At 49.3% G+C, this 18,607-nt stretch overlaps 1 non-coding gene across 1 annotated transcript; it reads left to right on the top strand.

Annotated features, from left to right (window-relative positions):
• The first annotated feature begins 17,437 nt into the window (after window positions 1-17,437).
• Window positions 17,438-17,510, top strand: TRNAT-AGU. Its single transcript has one exon. It is a non-coding gene; the product is annotated as a tRNA-Thr (tRNA).
• The last annotated feature ends 1,097 nt before the right edge of the window (window positions 17,511-18,607 follow it).

Genomic DNA, 18,607 nt, shown 5'->3' with positions numbered 1-18,607 from the left:
TGTCCAGCACAAGGAGCTGCTCTCTCCTGGCTCAAGGTGTCCCTGGGCAGCCCCAGGCTGTCAAGAGCCACATCCAGAGGGTTTCAATCCTGCTCTTACCATCAGCACTGCCCAGTGCTGGGACCTCCCCTTCCCCAGGACAGGGCTGGGGTGGGATGTGGACGCAGCCTGTGGTCACACTGCAGGAGGTGAGAGGTGACCCAGCACACCCTGAGCTGCTCCTGCACATTCCATCACCTTCTGAGCCTGTGCCCTTGCCACAGACACATTTTATGAAAAATCCTTTCCTTAGGATTTTTCCTCCTGAGAAGCTGAGAGGCCTCAGGAACAAAATGTAAACAATGATTATCTGCTGCTGTGGAATGCAATAGGTAGATCTGTGATTGGTCTTATGTGGTTGTGTCTAATTAATGGCCAATCACAGTCAGCTGGCTCAGACTCTCTGTCCGAGATACAAGCCTTTGTTATCATTTCCTTCTTTTTCTGTTCTTAGCTAGCCTTCTGATGAAATCCTTTCTTCTATTCTTTTGGTATAGTTTTAATATAATATATATAATAAAATAATAAATCAGCCTTCTGAAACATGGAGTCAGATCCTCATCTCTTCCCTCATCCTAAGACCCCTGTGAACACGGTCACACACCCTCTCAGGGCAGCTCAGGCTGAGCTCAGGGCAAGGTTCTTCCCCCAGAGGGTGCTGGCACTGCCCAGGCTCCCCAGGGAATGGGCACGGCCCCGAGGCTGCCAGAGCTCCAGGAGCCTTTGGACAGCGCTGCCAGGGATGGACAGGGTGGGGTTGTGGGGGGGCTGGGCAGGGACAGGGGCTGGGCTGGGGGATCCTGGTGGGTCCCTCCAGCTGAGGAGTTTCTGTGATGATCTCCTGTTCCATAGGACAGCCCAAGCTGCAGATTCCAACAGGGACAGGTGGGGCTGGCCAGGCTGAGCTCAGCAAGTCCAACATGCTGCAAGGGCAAACTCCAGCACATCCCAAAGGCCCCGTGTGAGCTCAGTGACACGAGTGGGGTTGGAGCCCACGTGGGGAATGTGTCCCAGTGCCTCCTCCTGCTGGGGTCTGCAGTGGAGCCCAGCACAGACTGGCACAGTGCGGCACTGCAGCTCCTTCTGTCCCTTCTGATGTCCCCCCAAGGGCCTGAGAGCTCTTTGCTGGGAGAAGGGAGTTGGGCACATGGACACTTCCCCACTCACTGTTCCCAAGGCTCTGCATTCCCTTCCCAAGTGGAATGGTGTTGGGGAAGATGAAACAGGAAAACCTTACAAATATGATTGGCAAAAGATTTTGAGAATATGGAAACTATAAGAGACATTGAAATGAAAGCAGCTTTGAGATACCTCAGTTACTGAACAACTGGAAAACAATGGCATGGCCAGCTGAAGGTGATCCCCTTTTGATGGAACAACACCCTCTGCTTGCAGACAGGCCCAAGGGTCAGAGCAGACCCTACAGCTTGGCAGAAGGGGCCCAAAGAGGAGTTTTTAGGGTTTCCAAAGAGTAGTTTTTAGGCTTAGCAGAAGGGGCCCAAAGAGGAGTTTTTAGGGTTTAAAATGTAACACAGTATGGTAATGTAGTGAATCTTATAGGCTGTATGTAAATGCTATAGGATTTGTATCTTGTACTAGATTAGTTAGTGAGAATTAGAATATTCAACACAGGAGAAGATTTATTGTATTGTAACGGGAACTTTGCCTCTCTTACTCTCTTGCCTTTTTTACTCTCTCAGCTCTTGCCCTTCTTGCCCCTCTTGCTTTTACTCTCTCACCCTCTCATCCTCTCTCCCCCTCTCTTCTCTCAGCCTGCTCTGAGCTGTGCCTGGCAGCTCCCAGCAGGTCCCTGCACCCAGGCCCTTTGCAATAAACCCCAAGTTCCAGACCTGGCTCAGAGATCTCTCATCTCCATCCCGACCGTCCAACCCCCGACGCTCCTACAGGACGGCACTGCTGGCTCAGAGCGGGAGCTGTGCTGGCTCCTGTGCCAGGTACAGCCTGCTCCCCCCTGCCTTCCCATCCCTCTTGGAGCACCGAGAGCCCCAGAGGGGAACACACCATCGTTGTGCTGAGCACAGCTCTGTGCTGGGCCTTTTGTCTCAGGGTTGCTCTTCTGGAGAGCATTAGATCAAATTCTCATGGACAATTAGAACTGGGAGAATATTAACAAAGGAGAAAATTATGCATTGAACATTTTGCTTGCAAAATTCACTGAATAAATTATTCAGATTTAATGTGGAAGAATAATGGAGGAAATAATTGAATAATGAAATATCATAAAATTAATGGACTATTCTATTAATAATTTTACATCTCAGTCTACTACAATAGAATGGGGAACAAGAAGAAGAGAAAGAAATAAATTTGGCATGTTTGGATGAAAAGAGAGGAATGGCTCTGTTTATGACACCACACACAGCACTGCCAGAGCTCATGAATTTATCATGACTCCTGTGCTGCAAATGGTCTGTGCTGAGCATTCCAAGGCCACAAGCAAATCTCCAACTTCCCCCTCTGGGATGACACCAAAATAATCCAATCACCTGAATTTGGCCCAAACACCAGCTCACAGTACCCAGGGGTTTATAGGGCAGTCTCAGGACCTCTCCAAGCCCACTTGCCATGAGATTTGGGATCCCACTGGCAAACCCTGGGGAAGGTGAGGGGCTGCCAGAGCACCTGCTGCCCTTGGGAAATGGACAATACTCTCAGGATTTGCTGGTGTTGGATTGGGCAGGTTGGGTTATCTCCAGAGATCTGAATGTGGGGAGATGAATCCCACCTTGGAAAACTCAACATCTCACCAAGACCCTTCAGAGCAGCCACAGCAAACCAAGGTGGGATGTGACCACCAAGGGTGGGATGTGACCACCAAGGTGGGATCTGACCACCAGGTGTGGGATCTGACCACCAGGGGTGGGATGTGACCACCAAGGGTGGGATCTGACCACCAACCTCTCCTCCCTTCCACGGCTCCTGGGCATCCCCACCCTTGCATTTTGCCCCCTGAGGGGGTTGTGGGTGCTGAGTTTTCCATCATTTCCCCCGGAGCCTCCCAGGGAAGGGGCCCTGCCTGGTCCTGCAGCCCCCCCAGGCTGGCGAGTGCTCCCCTCATTACCTCCCAGAACTGATGAACTCATGGAGGGTCAGAGTGTTCTTTAGCAATTAACTGAGCTCCAGAGACTGTAATTTGTCTTGTTCATGTTACAGCACCAAATGAATTTCCCTGTGTTTAATAATCATTCTAAAAGCAGATCACAGAGCCGGGAGGGAGGGCGAGATTGTATCAATCATTTGTTTTCCAACTCTTTCAAGGAATTTCCTACTGTGTTTAATTTCTTGCTGCTAAGTCCTACATGAGCCTCGGGAAGGCGGGCACTGCTATTATTATTCATTTTTAATCATCAGAGGAAACTATTTAGCTGCTCTAGAAAATTAACATGCTTCCAAATTCAGGAGGAGCCAACAACTGGGAAAATGCAATTTTCATGGACGCTGTCATATTAGTCTAAGTGGTATAATTTAGGACAGCTTCATTTAGGGATTTTTAAAGGGAATTTAGCTAAAGCGCTTGGATTTGTGCTGCAGAGAATCACTTTTGGGCCATTTTGGGACTGGGCCATTCTCCCACTTTGTAAATGAGGCAGAGAGAACTTGGCTCACCCAGGGATGGAGCAGCATCCCTCATCCCAGGCTGGGACCAAGGCAGCACCTGCCAGGTACAGGCACAACCTCTGCTGCTACAGGACCAAACTTCTGCTCTGTCCCAGCTGGATAAGGACAGGAATTAGAAATACCCACAGAGAAACAGCTCAGAAAACAGAAAGCAGAGTAGGATTTGCCCTGATTTAAGGGGGTTGGGGTAGGGGGGGGGAAGGGAAAAAAACCAAGAAATAAAATTAACCTTTGCTCTGAAAACCAACTGAGCTTGAAGGAATTGTCAAAAATTAGTGTAGACATCATCCATGTTTTGTGGGGAAAGGCTGCTTTCGCCTCCTTCTGCCTGAGCTCCTGTGCTGACACAGCTCTGAGATCAGGCTCTGGGGCACACAGGAAAACAGCTCCACCCTCCCTGCAGCCACCCAGGGCTGCACAGCCATCCATTCCCTTCCAGGGAGATTTCCCACATGAACTGGGCTCTTCCCAGTGGGAATTTCTCCTTCAGGAGATAATCTGGTGTCTGCTGTGACATCCCAGGTGTGTGATGTGTTTGTGCACCTTGTGACCTTTCAGTGATACTGGATGGGAGACATCTCCCACCTTGTTTTCCTGCCAGTGTGCAAAATCTGAAACAACTCAAAGGAAGGAATTCTCCAAAGCAACGCTGAAATCTCACTCCTATTGAAAAACCATTAAAATAACAGGAATTTTTTCGAAGCAAAGGACAACTTTTAAAACAACATCTCCCTGTCCCTCTTTCCTCTTGCTATCCCCAAAGGCGTCCCCAGCTCGGTCAGTGCAGGTGGTCCATGGGGAGGGGACTTTGTGCGGGGCCTGGGGTCGGGTTTGGGGTCCCTTTTGCAGAGGCCGGGGTGAGGAGAGCTCCGGGTCCGCACTAGAGGGCACTCCTGCCATGCAGAACCTGCGCTCCGCCGGCTGCAGGATCCTCCCAAGGCTGCAGGGCACGCTGCAGAGATCTCTGCTCCCTGCTGCAGGGACAAACCCCCCAGCACCCTCCACCCCCCCCAAAATCTCCTCCTGGGGGCTGCAGGGGGCTATGCAATGCAGGGGCCACCGTCCTTGAAGGGTTTGTCCATGAAAGGGCAGCCCTGGCTTCAGGTGGGGCTTCAAACAGGGACAGGGACTTGGGATTTCCTGGGCTGGCCAAACTGCCAGCTCTGCCAGGGACTGTGGAGTGGCCAAGCAGGAGGGGCCCAAGCACTGCTCAGGTGGAGGTGAGTGGGCACCTCGTGAGTTCAATCCTCACACTACTAAATGTAGATTCTTTAACTTCTTTTTTGCTTCTCTTGAGGCTGGGATTGAAGCGCTGGAGATGGTATTTTGTGTTCAGACTCAGATGTTTATTACTTTATATCTATATCACAGTCTTATAAGTTGTGAGTTTTACAGCATTTTACTAATAAGCTACAAAATGGCTAACTATTTTTCTCTATAAGGTCTTTTAAGACTAAACTATCCAATTAATAAATGACACCTAAATTATTTTCACTTTTAACTCAATAACTAATCTTTTGTGTCTCTCAGTGTGGGCTTTTCTGTTTAATTACAAAACACTACTTAAACTCATGAAGAAGAAGTTGAAGAAGAACTAGCTACCATCCTAAAACTTCTATCTTAATTTTATAGATGCTGCTACGCTCTAAAACTCTAAACTCTAAGTTTTCTACTATGTGATATTACACACTTCTATTTAAACTATACACCCATAATCTTAGTTCTATTATTCAATTTTGGAAGCCTTCTTTACGGCTTCAGGTCAAATGCAGTGTTCTCTTGAGGGTCTGTGCCTCTCAGCACAGAAAGTTCAAAATTCTCAGTATCCAGGGTTCTGACCAGCACCAGGTGCCATGAGCTGCTCCAGGAGAGCCCGTGGGGCTGCCCCAAGTGAAAATGGTTCTTCCCCAGCCCTCTGGAGACCTTGGAAAAAGCCAACAGGCACCACATGGACGGAGGGCGAGCCAGCTGATAAAGCCTACTTGGATTTCTAAAGGCCTTTCACAGAATCTTTATCAAAATTTAAGGAAATTGAGAAAACAGAGGACAAAGGTTCTGGCATGGGCTGGTGGTTGAGAAGAGGTGGAGGTCTCTCAGAAGGTTGCAGTTTATTGCAGCCCCGAGACACATGAAAAGTCTCTGTTTCAGCCACATGTTCCAAGAATGAGTCGGAGTTCTTCAGTTCTGGGTCTCAGAGTTGTTTATTGTATCTGATCTATAAAAATTTTTCTCCTGCCCTGCCGAGGTCCATCCAGCAGGACAGTTCCAGGCACTCTGCCTGCCCCCGGGGCAGTGTTATGTCTTTGTACTACAAACTATGTATAACATGTCTACAATTACTTTCCAATACCTGTCACCTATGTCAGACAGTGAGTTTCTACTCTAAACCAATCCCAAAGTGCCAGCATCACAGCAGAAGATGGAGGTAGAGAAGAAGAAGAAGAAAGGCTGGACACACCCAAGTCCCTCCATCTTATCTCCAAAACCCCCATTCTAAAAACCCCAAAATCTACTTTTTCACCTAGTGATAATTTTATTATGACACTACTTAAACTTCTGTGGCTTTCAGGTCTTCATACAGAGCTGGTAATTTGCTCCATGGGTTATAATCAAACCCCCAGGTGTTCTGGGCTCTGTGCCAGGGTCTCTGAGCCCCCTGGCGGGGGTCCCAGCAACTCTGGACACCCAGAGGGATGCACTGAGTTCCGACAGAGGTCAGTGGTCAGCTCTGATGGGGGGAGATCTCCAGCAGCCCCCGATGGGCTCTGTGCTGGGGCCTGGGCAGCTCCACACCCTCATGGACTGGGAGCAGCCCTGAGCAGCACACCCAGTGTTCTCTGGTGATGAAAAGTTACTCAAAGCACGAAGGAGAAGAGCAAACTGTGCCAGGCTGCAGGGGGATGTCACCAATCTGCATGAACAGGCCATGAAATGGGAGAGCAAATCTGGTGTTGATAAGTTTACAGTGGGCCAGCTGCTGACAAACCCGGGGGCCCAGGCTCACCAGCACCCTTGGGAATGAGGCAATTCCACAAAAGAATGTGAGTGCTTCTGCCACTGGAGCAGAAGTTCCCACGCTGTCTCCAGCAGGAGCTGACACCATCAGCCTGTGGAGCAGGAACCCCCACAGCAGCAGCTCTTGCCACACACGCGGGGCCTGAGCTTGCATTTGCTGCCAAAATCCCACAGGGATCGGCTTCCTCGGCGTTATTTTGATTTTGCTCTCGGGCTTGAGCTCAGATGATGTGAAATATGTGTGGCAAATCCACTCCCCACATCACATCTCCTGTGTGGAGCTGCTGGGCCTCAGACAACAATTCCTGTCTGCAGCTGGTTTATTTATGGAGGCGGCCGATCCGGCTGGGATCTGCTGCTGCTGCTGCTGCTGCTGCCTGAAAACACAGCCCCAACCACCCTGCCCTGCCCTTCTTTAGGGACACAATAATCAACCCTTGTGCTGCCTTAATAGAGAAGGAAAGAGGATCACATTTTACTTTCCCAAGTTTCTCACTGCAGGGAATTTTGTGCTTGATCCATTGTTCCCCTGCCTCTCTGAGCCTGAGTCTGAAGGAGTTCAGGCATCACCCACCTCTGGTGGGGCTGCAAACCTGATTTCAGGGCTTCTGCAAAAGTTCCTTTCAATAACCCCACCTCCAGACCTCACTTCCCATGGCTGATTTCTGCCCTTGGATATTTGGAAGCTCTTTTCTCCTGAGGAGCTCAGCCTGCTCAGGCTGTGCAGACACAGATTGTGCTGTGCTGGCAAAACTGACTGATAAGGAATTTAATATGAAAGGCTGTTCAGAGAGGAGAGGAGTGAGATTGTGTCAGTTGATATTCCCAAGAGCTGGAGCCTGGGGCTGTGCACAGGCACTGCTTCTGTCTGATGTGACAGTTCTGCCCATCTGATCAGGATTTCTCCAGTTCTGCCCTTCCAATCAGGATTTCTCCAATTCTGCCCTTCCAACCAGGATTTCTCTAGTTCTGCCCTTCCAATCAGGATTTTTCCTCTCTGGAAGCTCAGGTTAAGAGAGGACAGGTTCTTCTGCCCCAGCCCCCATGTCCTGTTACCTTCTTCCCAGTAGCTGCTTCCCCAAACCAGTGATTTTGGGGCTTTCTCATCCATTCAGGCCTCTGGAGAAGAGGTCCAAGGACCTTCCCCCAGCCAGGGAGTTGTTGGTTCTGGTCTCTATAATGGGATGCCCAATTCTGCACCTGGGATGGGGCAGCCCTGGATGTGCAGACTGGGAAAGAATCCTGGTGGTTCTGTTGGATGGCGAGTTGGACATGAGCCAGCAGTGCCCTGGGGCCAGGAGAGTCATCCCTGTCCTGGGGGCATCCCAGGCCAGGGAGAGATTGTCCAGCTCTGCTCTGGGCTGGGACAGCCTCACCTCCACTGCTGGGGCAGTTTTGGGCACCACAAGATGATGTGAGGATGACCCCAAAGATCTAAAGCTGTTAGAGAGTGTCCAAGGAGGGACATGAATATGGTGAAGGATTTAGAGGGGAACTGTGAGGAGTGGCTGAGGACACTTTGTTTGTCTCCTCTCTCTGCTGGAGGAGACTGAGGGAGGCTCTTTGGGATCTGCAGCTCCTCCTGAGGGACAGAGGAGGGACAAACACCAATCTCTGCTCCCTGGGACAGGGACAGGAGCCAGGGCACGGCTGGGGCCGGGCCAGGGCAGCTCAGGCTGAGCTCAGGGCAAGGTTCTTCCCCCAGAGGGTGCTGGCACTGCCCAGGCTGCCCAGGGAATGGGCACGGCCCCGAGGCTGCCAGAGCTCCAGGAGCCTTTGGCCAGCGCTGCCAGGGATGGACAGGGTGGGGTTGTGGGGGGGCTGGGCAGGGACAGGGGCTGGGCTGGGGGATCCTGGTGGGTCCCTTCAACTCAGGAGTTTCTGTGATGATCTCCCCACTGACCCTCAGCTGCTCCATGCCCAGAGGCAGCTGAGCAGTGACAGTGAAATCCCTGCAGTCCCATCGCTCCACCCTTACCCTGCTGGGCAAACCCTTCCAGGCACACTGACATTGATTCCAGCACCATCTGTTCCTTTGCTCATGTGAAGAGCCATCGATTTCAGGGCACAGCCAGGAGTGTTTATTTTGTAGATGGTTTGTGAGCTCAGTCATTCACTCTAAAGCTGAGAGCTGCACCCACAGTGAGCCCAGAATCCCAGCTTTAGAGGAAAACCTCACTCTTAGCCCACACTGGAGAGCCCAACTCCCACCAGAAGCACTGCAGGGCAATGTCTTCTCTTTGCCTTCTCACATGGAAACTGCACTGGTTTTTCCCCATAATTTAAGCCTGCTGACGATGAGCAAGGCCCATTTAATTTGCTGTTCTTGTTTGCTCATTAATTCCACTGAATTACTTTATTTACTAACATGCTTCTTCTAAATTACTTGATTACTTAACTAAATTTATTTATTTACAGTGGATAGCAGAAGAGAAAAACAGCTGCAGTGGATCCCTGCTGACAGTGCCCCAAACCCCAGCCTGAGAGTGGCAGTGAAATCCCTGGATTTTGGGTGCTGCCAGCACATTGCATAAACTCTGGGCAAAGCAGCAGATGAGTCCCTGAGAGGGACATTTCCTCAAACCTGGGGCAGATTTTTGTGTTATTTTATTGTCCTCAGATATTGCTTGTCCAAATGCCCCTGAAGCACAGACTGAGTGGTGTGAACAGCACAGAGCAAGCCATGGAAACTCTGGGGGGATTCTGGCAGTGTGAGACCTCCTAAATTATGGGACTAACAATGGCTTCAGTTGGAAACCACGGAACTCTGAGCAACCAACTTAACAAATGGAGATAAACCAAACCCCCCTTTGTCTTCTTCATTCCCATCAAGTGTGCTGAAGTTTCTTGTGTAGGTTTTTATTTAATAGAAGCCTTGGAATCATGGAATCTCCTGCGTTGGAGGGACCCACAGGATCCCCCAGCCCAGCCCCTGTCCCTGCCCAGCCCCCCCACAACCCCACCCTGTCCATCCCTGGCAGCGCTGTCCAAAGGCTCCTGGAGCTCTGGCAGCCTCGGGGCCGTGCCCATTCCCTGGGCAGCCTGGGCAGTGCCAGCACCCTCTGGGGGAAGAACCTTTCAGGCAGCACAAGCCAAGAAGAGGAGCAAAATCCACGTGGTTCTCTGCAGTGCCCTGAAAGAAAATGAACAGCAGCTTCTCCAGGAGAACCCGAGGCAGTTCTGCTCATTGTGAGAGCCTGAATGAGGCTGTGTGATATTAGAGAGTGTGATGGGAAACAGATTTCAGGGAGAGCTTCCTGAGGGCACCCAGAGGAGAGTCCTTCTCCCAACCCTGGGCATTTGAGATGAACAACAGCTTGTTTACTCCTGCAGAAGCTCCTGTTGCTGGCCTGAGAGGAGTTAGGAAAGATGGTTTCTCCAGCAGCTGCTGTAAGCCAGACCGAAATATTTGTTCAGGAATCCATGGTTCTGTGTCTGCTTGGTGTCCCATAAGTACCCAGGGCTCCATAATGGGGCTCAGTGAATTATCCCTTCAGTCACAGCACAGGATTATGGGCCCTCTCTTTATTATTCAGCTCTGGCAGACCCAAAATCGAGTCAAGCTCAACCTGCTCAGCTCGTTTAACTTTCCTGCTGCAGGTGAGGTGTTGTCTCCTACCCTTCTGATGAGCTTTGGCACTGCAACATGCAGCAGTGAATGCATCTTCCCCAGAGCACAGCAGAAAATGCTGCTTGGACTGGTGGTCTCATGATACAGTTTGGGTCAAACAACCCCCTGTGGTCACATTCCTCATATTTTGTCCCTGAATTTGTGCTCCTGCTCCCACCATGAGCTCAGTCTGAGCACTCAGGATGATAATATTGACATTCCAATGAGATTTTTGCAACAGACAAGTTTAAATCTCCTCTTGAAGTTGCATTAATTTTGCAAACTGAGTGTGTGTGGTGCTGTTTCAGCTACAGCAGGGACAGTCTGAAGTTAACTCTTAACTCTTGGAAGTTCAGCAGTAGCAGAGATCCTCATCTGCAGCAGCTGGACACGTTCAGCACCACTCCTGACAAACCCACTGCAAACCCCACAGCTGATAACAACCCACAGCTCTGTGCTGGACCATCTGTGCTGTTCCCCCTTGGGAATTCTGGAGCAGCAACACGAAGGTCACCAGCGCAAGTGAGAGATTTTGTCACTGCCTTCAGCTTCACCTCTGTGGATTTTAGAGATTTCCAGCCCCAGAGCCAATAATTTTCTGCAGTGCCCAAGGATTGCTGAGCTCTTCCCCTACTCTCTGGCTCTCATTTCTTGCTGTTTGGATGTGCAGGAAAGCAGGCACATTGCCAGGTGCCAGAGGAGGTTCTAGCACAAAGTCTGCCTTCCTGCATTACTTAATTGCATTTGTTGCATTCCTGGTATTTATTTCTTTTTTTCTCCTACAGGTCTGTGAGGAGTATTTGAGCTGTCAGTGGTGCTGTGCATTCCCAGACCTTCCATCTGAGCCCAACAAGCTGAGTTTTTTGGAGAATTTAGCTGAGGAGAGGCAGTGATACTGCCAGGGACCAGCATGGGAGTTACACCAGGCTCTGCTTTGGATAATTCCCACTGTTGGGCCTGATTTGTGTCCCAGCAAAATGACCATGGCAATGTTTGTTCTTTGCTCCCTGAAATCCTGTGTTTTACAGGGCTGAAGTGGCACAGCTGAGAGGCTGCTGCTGGAGCAGTCACACCAGAACAGGGGTGTATTTTTATCCTGTTCAGAATAGGGGATATGTTTATTCCTGTCAGAACAGGGGTGTAAATCCCTATTTTTATGCACTTCCAGTAGTAACCTCTGATATACTGCACCCTTATCCTGAGAATGGGGAAGGACCTTTTTTGCCCTCTCTCATGATTACCATTACATCAGGATTGAAATTCAATAAGTCTTGTTTTCGTTTTTTCAATAACTGATCTTTCTCCTGCAGCCCACAGGGTCTGGCCTGGCTCACAAATGGTTAAGCTCCTGCAGCTCAGCAGCTCCTCTGTAACTAAGGGCATCTGTCAATAAAACATCTCCTCTCTGAGGGCTGACAGGTGCTAAGGGCTGCCTTGAGCTGGGGTTTATTCCCAAGGAACTCCAAGGGCTCTGCCTGTCCCTCCTGGACACCAGGGGACCTCGGAGCCTCCCCAGGATGGTGGCCCTGGGCTGGTGGCAGGGCCATGGTGCCCATGGGGGCCTGTGCCATGCAGGTTTCCAGCTGTGCACAATCCCTCTGCTTCTGGGCGCTGGGATACTCAGAAATACCAATTTCTTCATGTGTCACAAGTGTTCCTGCAGATTCTTGGAAAGGCAGCCTGAGCTGTGCCCACAGAGCTCCTCGGGCCTGCACAGCACCAGCAGCTCCACGTGCTCTGCAGAACAAGCTGGATTTTGCTCTTTGCTAATCTGAAACGGGTCAAGGGTAATTTAGACCAATTTTGTATCTGAGAAGAGCTCCAGGGAGAAGTTGCAGCAGCTTAAAGAGAGGCAGCTGCATTCCAGAAATAACTCCTGTTCCCTCAGCACCGGAACAAAGCGGGCACCCTCAGAGCTGCGTGTTTGTTCCAAACAACACAACAGTTTTAGGGTTTTTCCCAGGACTCGAGGAAACTCCTCCTGGCTTCCAAGAAAACTTTACAAGGGTACTTTAAAGGAAGGCAGGAACTTGAAGGCAGTGGTGGCCCCTGGGCTGTCCCAAGCACCAGCAGGCCGGCAGAGCCTGGGGGAGCCAGTCCAAACCTCCAGGATCATTTTAAGGCCAGAAGGAGCCCCCTGCCTTGTAATATTGCATTAATTATGTCCATTTTCTCTTCTAATTTCATCTTTTCGCTTCTAGAAGGATATAAAATAGTATCAAGTATGGCTACAAGAATGAAATGAGTTTTTTCTTCTCCATGCATCAGATCAGAAATGCTGCTGAGATTTTGTGGCTTTCTTATAATTAAGAGGATGCAGCTTGTGAGCTCTTGGTAGAATCATCACCAGGGTTTATTCATGCAGTGTTTTGAAGAGTCCATCACATTGTCCAGCCCTTATGTGTGAGCTGAGGTGGCCTCTCATCCCCAGTTCAGATCCGAGCTGGGCTCCAGGGACTCTGGGCTTGTCAGAAATCCAACATGATGTAACAATTTCATTTGCTGGAGATAAATACCCAGTAAATAATGCCAGCAAAGCTCACTGTTCCTTCAGGAGGGATGTTTCCATCCATGGAAAACAAACATCTGGGCTTTGGTTCGTTGCTTTATTGCTGCCCATTGCTGCCTTTGCCTTTACAGAGCAGCAGGAGGTCACTGTCCAGGGACTCCCTTTATATGACTTTTGTTCAGAAAATACTCTTGAAGATTGCAAAGATTATCCATGAATCATGCCCATAATGCCTAATTTGCTGTACACAAACATTTCCACTTTGTAGCAATTTCCCTCATCTCTGGATGAAAGCAAAGAACACAGTGGAAACTTTTATTTTCCACGAAAACCAGAGGCATTGGAACTGTCGAGTTCTGCTTTTCAGACTCCCCATCTCACAGTGTTTTCAGGGAGTCTGGATCCAAAAAGCAACCAGGAAGCATCTGATAGGAGATAAAATCTAAAAGAGTGATTGGATTCTGCAATGATAGCTGTTGCCTAACTGGGCAGACAATATTTAAATTTTTTGCAGCTAAACTGGTAAATTTTAACTAAATAAGTGAATTTACTATTGGTAAAGTTTACCAGTATGGCAAGTGCAAAATATTGTGCTCTACAAGCAGAGAGCATCCAGGATATGGGTTTGACCGGGGCAGAAGTCAGTGGTGGAAACTGTAGTGGATAAACATCTCTGTAAGATGGGGCTTGCTGAGATACAGACAGCAAGAATTGCACATTTTATCTCCAAATTGTGCAATCTCATGAACTTTGAATTCTTCAGCCCTCACAGTCATCTCCATCTCTCACCAGAGTCTCATTATCCCAATTCAGTCACTAAACCTGGACAAGGTGGGCTCTGTGTCAGAGCCCAAGCAGCCAAATTCCCCAGGACTGCTCCTGAACCCTGCCTGACAGCAACAGGACTCCTACTCCTCTCCATAGGAAGAAGATGAAAGGTCTGTTCCAGAAGAAAAGCAGAATTGCGTCAGCAGCCCAGGGAAGCTTTGTGCTGGCAGACAATGCATTGGTGCTGGTTTTGAACTCAAGAAGTAACTCATGTAGAAATTCTGGGGCAGAGCTTTCCACCTTCCTGATAATCAAGTGGTTCTCAGAGGAGAAACCAAATCATAGTACCTGGCTATAAACACAGATCGAAACATGAAAAACAAATCAAAATCTCATTTCTCATTAGTCCAGCTCCTACTGAACAAGAAAATTCATGATGTCTTCATTAGCAGTCATTTCATAACGACCCTGGATAAAATCTGCACCAGGACTTGGCCAAGGCACTGTATGGAAAGGCAAAATGTTCCAGTTCCTTCAGACTCCATCAGAAGAAAGTTCCTTTTTTGTCCAGCCCATTGGTAGCTGAGGCTGCCCTGCCAGGACCTAGCAAAGAGATGGCCATTCCCATCTCATCCAGCAATTATTATTCCTTCCAATTTTCCTCATTATTCCCAGCAGCTTTCCCTCCAGTTCTCTTGGAGGCCCTTCAGGTATTGAAAGGCTATAATAAAGTCACCTTGGAGCCTTCTCTTCTCTTTCTCTTCTCTTCTCTTCTCTTCTCTTCTCTTCTCTTCTCTTCTCTTCTCTTCTCTTCTCTTCTCTTCTCTTCTCTTCTCTTCTCTTCTCTTCTCTTCTCTTCTCTTCTCTTCTCTTCTCTTCTCTTCTCTTCTCTTCTCTTCTCTTCTCTTCTCTTCTCTTCTCTTCTCTTCTCTTCTCTTCTCTCTTGGCTGAATAATCCCAATTCTCTCATTCTTCTTTCTCCTCTCAGAAGAGCCCCCAGCAGTGCAGGAGACAGCTGTGCTTGGGTTCAGGGTCAGTGTGGGGACACTGGGGTTTGGGCTTCACTGCTCACCCTGCATGGCCACAGAGCAGCTGGCAGAGTCCCACCTGCAGCTGGCAGAGGATTAGCACAGAAATCCTGGGATGGACTCCCAGCCCGTGTCCAGCCAGGCCAGATCTCACTGCAAATGTGCAGGAGAAAGATTCCTCTCTTGGCAGTGGGAAGAAAGTCATTGCAGGAGTTTCAGGGGTAAGAAGAGAACCAGGGGCAGCCTTGCAGGCACCAGGCCCTTCATCTGAGGGTGCAGGTGCAGTCCTGCCTGGGAACAGGGCACAGGACAGGGTGCCTGGGTCACACCTCAGCAGTCACCATGAGAAGGGAGAGAAAAACAGGAGAGATTCCTGGGATGGGCAGGGATGAGGCAGAGATCAAACAGAAACTGAAATCTGGGACATGCCCAGGCTGTGGGGGCAGTGCCATGAGGGCACAGGGCTGCCAGGACTCAGCACAGCCTCTCCTGGTGCTCACTGGTGCCAGAGGCCTCTGCAGCAGTTCCAGCTCCACTCCAGGCCAGCTCTCAGCACTGCAAGGGTCTGCACTGAGGTTAAAACATCCAAGTAGTCCAGAACACACAGACATTGGGAACCATGGCAGAGTTTCAGCCAGGAAAGCAAGGACACAACCTTTCCAGCACCAGGCAGCCTGTCACATTCACCACTCCATCACTTCTCATTACCAGGAGGATTTATTTCTCACCAAAGTGCTCCCAGCACCAGCACACATTTAAACCATATTATTTTTCAATTCAGGTCTGAACACAGCCTGTATCAAACTGCTCCATTACTGCCTTCTGCCAGGCAGTCTCTCATGGCTCAGCCATGTGTTCCCAGGCTCCAAGCCCAGCTGCTCTTGGAAACCATGCTCCAAGCACATGTTCCTGCATGGGATGTTCATTATTATTTTCAGCTTTATTTTATTGGTGCACGTCCTCCCTGTGTGGACCCAAAGGGCTGCTTTCAGCAGCGTTTGTACAAAGTTGTTTGATTGGCTTCAGGCTTCTTTGTGAGTTTATCCAATGCCAAGCTCAGGCACGGAACCCATGCCAGGTAATTCATCATTTCTCCTTAAATGCTATAGACAGAATCCTGCTCTTAGCTTGTCAGATAAAGGCCTGAGAATTGCCTTTCAGCCCACCTAATGAGGGTTTGTGTTTTTCTATGCTTGGGAGGATGGATGGTCTTAATTTCTGGTTTCTTTCAATGAGAGCAATTTTCTTCCACAAAAAAGACCAGGAATAATAGACACAATGTGGCTTATTCTGAGTCACCCTTTAACCATTTGTACTTATATTTTCTCTTTGTGCATCTACCCTGAAACTCGGAGTCCTCTTCAGCTGCTGCTGTACATTTTCCCCTGCCATGAGACATTTCTGTGCCCGAGGGTTTAATGCACAGCCAGCATCCTCTCCTGGCCTTGCTGACAGGCTCCACAAATCCTTCCCCCAAATCTGAGGTGTTCCAGACAGGGATTTTCTATTCCAGGTCTGCAGGAGTTGCCTGTCAGATGTGAGGAAGCTGGGATTTGGTGCACAAGGGCCAGAGCTCCTCCTTCTGTGCAGAAATCCCCCAAGGGCACCACGGGGGGATCTACAGGAGGAGTCTCCCAGTCACTCTGGCACTGCCCACACTGAACAATTCCACACCGATTTTCCTGGGCACCACAGGGGTTCTCATTGGCCAAATGCTAAATGCAAAGCTCTGTTCTCTGTGATTCTTGCTTCCTCCACATTCATCCCACTTCTGTGACACTTTCAGCCCCAGCTGGGGAGTGCTCAGCCCCAGTCCATCAGACTCAGCCTGGAAGTGGCTCTCAAAGGGAGGATGAAGCAGCAGGAAAAGAACAAAACATGGACTCCTAAGGAGGGAGTGACAAATGTGAAGGGCTGAGAGGGAGAAATAAATACACAGCTGATTTCCAGTGGGAGCAGTGGGGTACAAGAGAGTCCCAGATTGGTTTGGGGTGGAATGGACACTAATGGACATCTTGTTCCACCCCTGCCATGGCAGGGACACTTCCCACTGTCCCAGGCTGCTCCCAGCCCTGCCCAGCCTGGCCTTGGGCACTGCCAGGGATCCAGGGGCAGCCCCAGCTGCTCTGGGCACCCTGTGCCAGGGCCTGCCCACCCTCACAGGGAACAATTCCCAATTCCCAATATCCCATCCAGCCCTGCCCTCTGGCAGTGGGAGCCATTCCCTGTGTCCTGTCCCTCCATGTCCTTATGAAAAGTCCCTTTCCAGTTCTCTTGGAGGCCCTTCAGGCACTGAAAGGCTACAATAAAGTCACCTTGGATCCTTCTCTTCTCTTCTCTTCTCTTCTCTTCTCTTCTCTTCTCTTCTCTTCTCTTCTCTTCTCTTCTCTTCTCTTCTCTTCTCTTCTCTTCTCTTCTTCAGGCTGAATAATCCCATTTCTCTCAGCATTTCCTCATATGAGAGGGGCTCCAGCTTTTGGAGCATCTTCATGGCCCCTGTTTCTTTCCCTTTTTGCTAAATAACTGCAATAACTATGAAGAGCCCCAGTATCATCATTTCTTTGTAAACTTCTCAAGCTGCTGGGCTGGGGAAAAGGGAATCATCCATCTTGATGTCCTGACAGGGATGAGCTGAAGGACAGTAAATTCCAGCTTTGGGTTCACCTTGTGGTGGTGGTTTTGTGTCTCTGATGGGTTTTGGTGCAGTTTGGAAAGAGAATTGAAAATCCTTAGAGCACATTCCAGCAGTGCTGGGGCCATTTCACACCAGAATTAGGAGAAAATTATGATATGAAATGTTTGCAGAGACAAAAGCACCCAAATTTCACAGGTTCCATAGCTCAGGGGTTAGAGCACTGGTCTAGTAAACCAGGGGTCGTGAGTTCAAATCTCACTGGAGCCTGGGGAGAGTCTGCACCTCCTGCAAAGACCTCACTGCTTTATCTTCCTGTTTATTCCCAAAGTGTTCCTGATGCTGTTTTTTAGAGCATCCACCCCAGCCTAAGTGAAATACAAACATCCCCCAGCACTTACACCAAACAACAGGCACAGAGAAGCAGAGAAACCAGCAGTGGTCAGAGTTGTACCCTTGAAATATATTTAAAGTACAGCAATCAGAGAAGGGGAACATCCAGTAATGGGGTTTGGAGCCTTCTGGACCCTGCAGACTTTGTGGGGGTCACTGATGGACAAAGCTGGAAGGCCTGCCAGGTATTTACAGTCAGAGCTGCTTCATCTCTTCAGACAGCAGCAGGAGCATCAAATTATGGCTCCAGAGCTCAGTAATTGCAGAGCTGGCTGAAAACATTATAAATATGGTTTGTGGAGAACCAGTAACATCAGTCATCTGCAGAGCCCTGCTGGGGGTACAGGAAAGGGATAATTTCTAAGAATGAAGTAATAGGTAAGAATTAACCTATTTTGCATCTTGAATTCCATGAACTGCTGTCCAGATTTATGAGATTTCCTCCTCTGCCTTTGCACATCTCTTTTCCCTATTCATTTTCAAGTAGACTCCCTATATTGAGTCCAAATGAGCCAAACCAGTGATGGAAAAGGTAATTTCTGAATTTCAAAAGGGCCTTTTCCATCTGAGGGAAGGAAGGCTCAAAAGCCTGAAAGATTTTTTTTCTTGTGGAGGGGGACACAGGGTGGCATGAGGGACATGGGGCTTTGTTTTTCTCTCCCCAGACTGGTTCCTTCCAGCTCTGTTGTCCCAAAAAAGTGAGCTTTGGAGGGTTGATGTGTTTCCTCCCTAACTGACCTGCAGGAATTTCCCTGCTTTCCTCTGCATATATCCCAGTAAGGACAAAGAAACAGAAGCCAGCAGGGTTCCCATTAATCTGCAATTAATAAATGAGCACAAGTTACTGTTATTGTAACCCCAGGTCCTGGGAAATGGGCAGATGGGTTTTACTAAAAGGAAATTTATCTCCAGGCTGTTGTGGCTCTACCTGGATTCCCCCTGTCCCTCATTCCAGCTTTATCTCTTTATTTGGC

The sequence above is a fragment of the Camarhynchus parvulus genome, chromosome 17, assembly GCF_901933205.1.
Source record: "Camarhynchus parvulus chromosome 17, STF_HiC, whole genome shotgun sequence".
NCBI lineage: Eukaryota > Metazoa > Chordata > Aves > Passeriformes > Thraupidae > Camarhynchus > Camarhynchus parvulus.
Note: the sequence above shows the minus strand (reverse complement) of the source record. Positions and strands in the feature narration are given on the sequence as shown.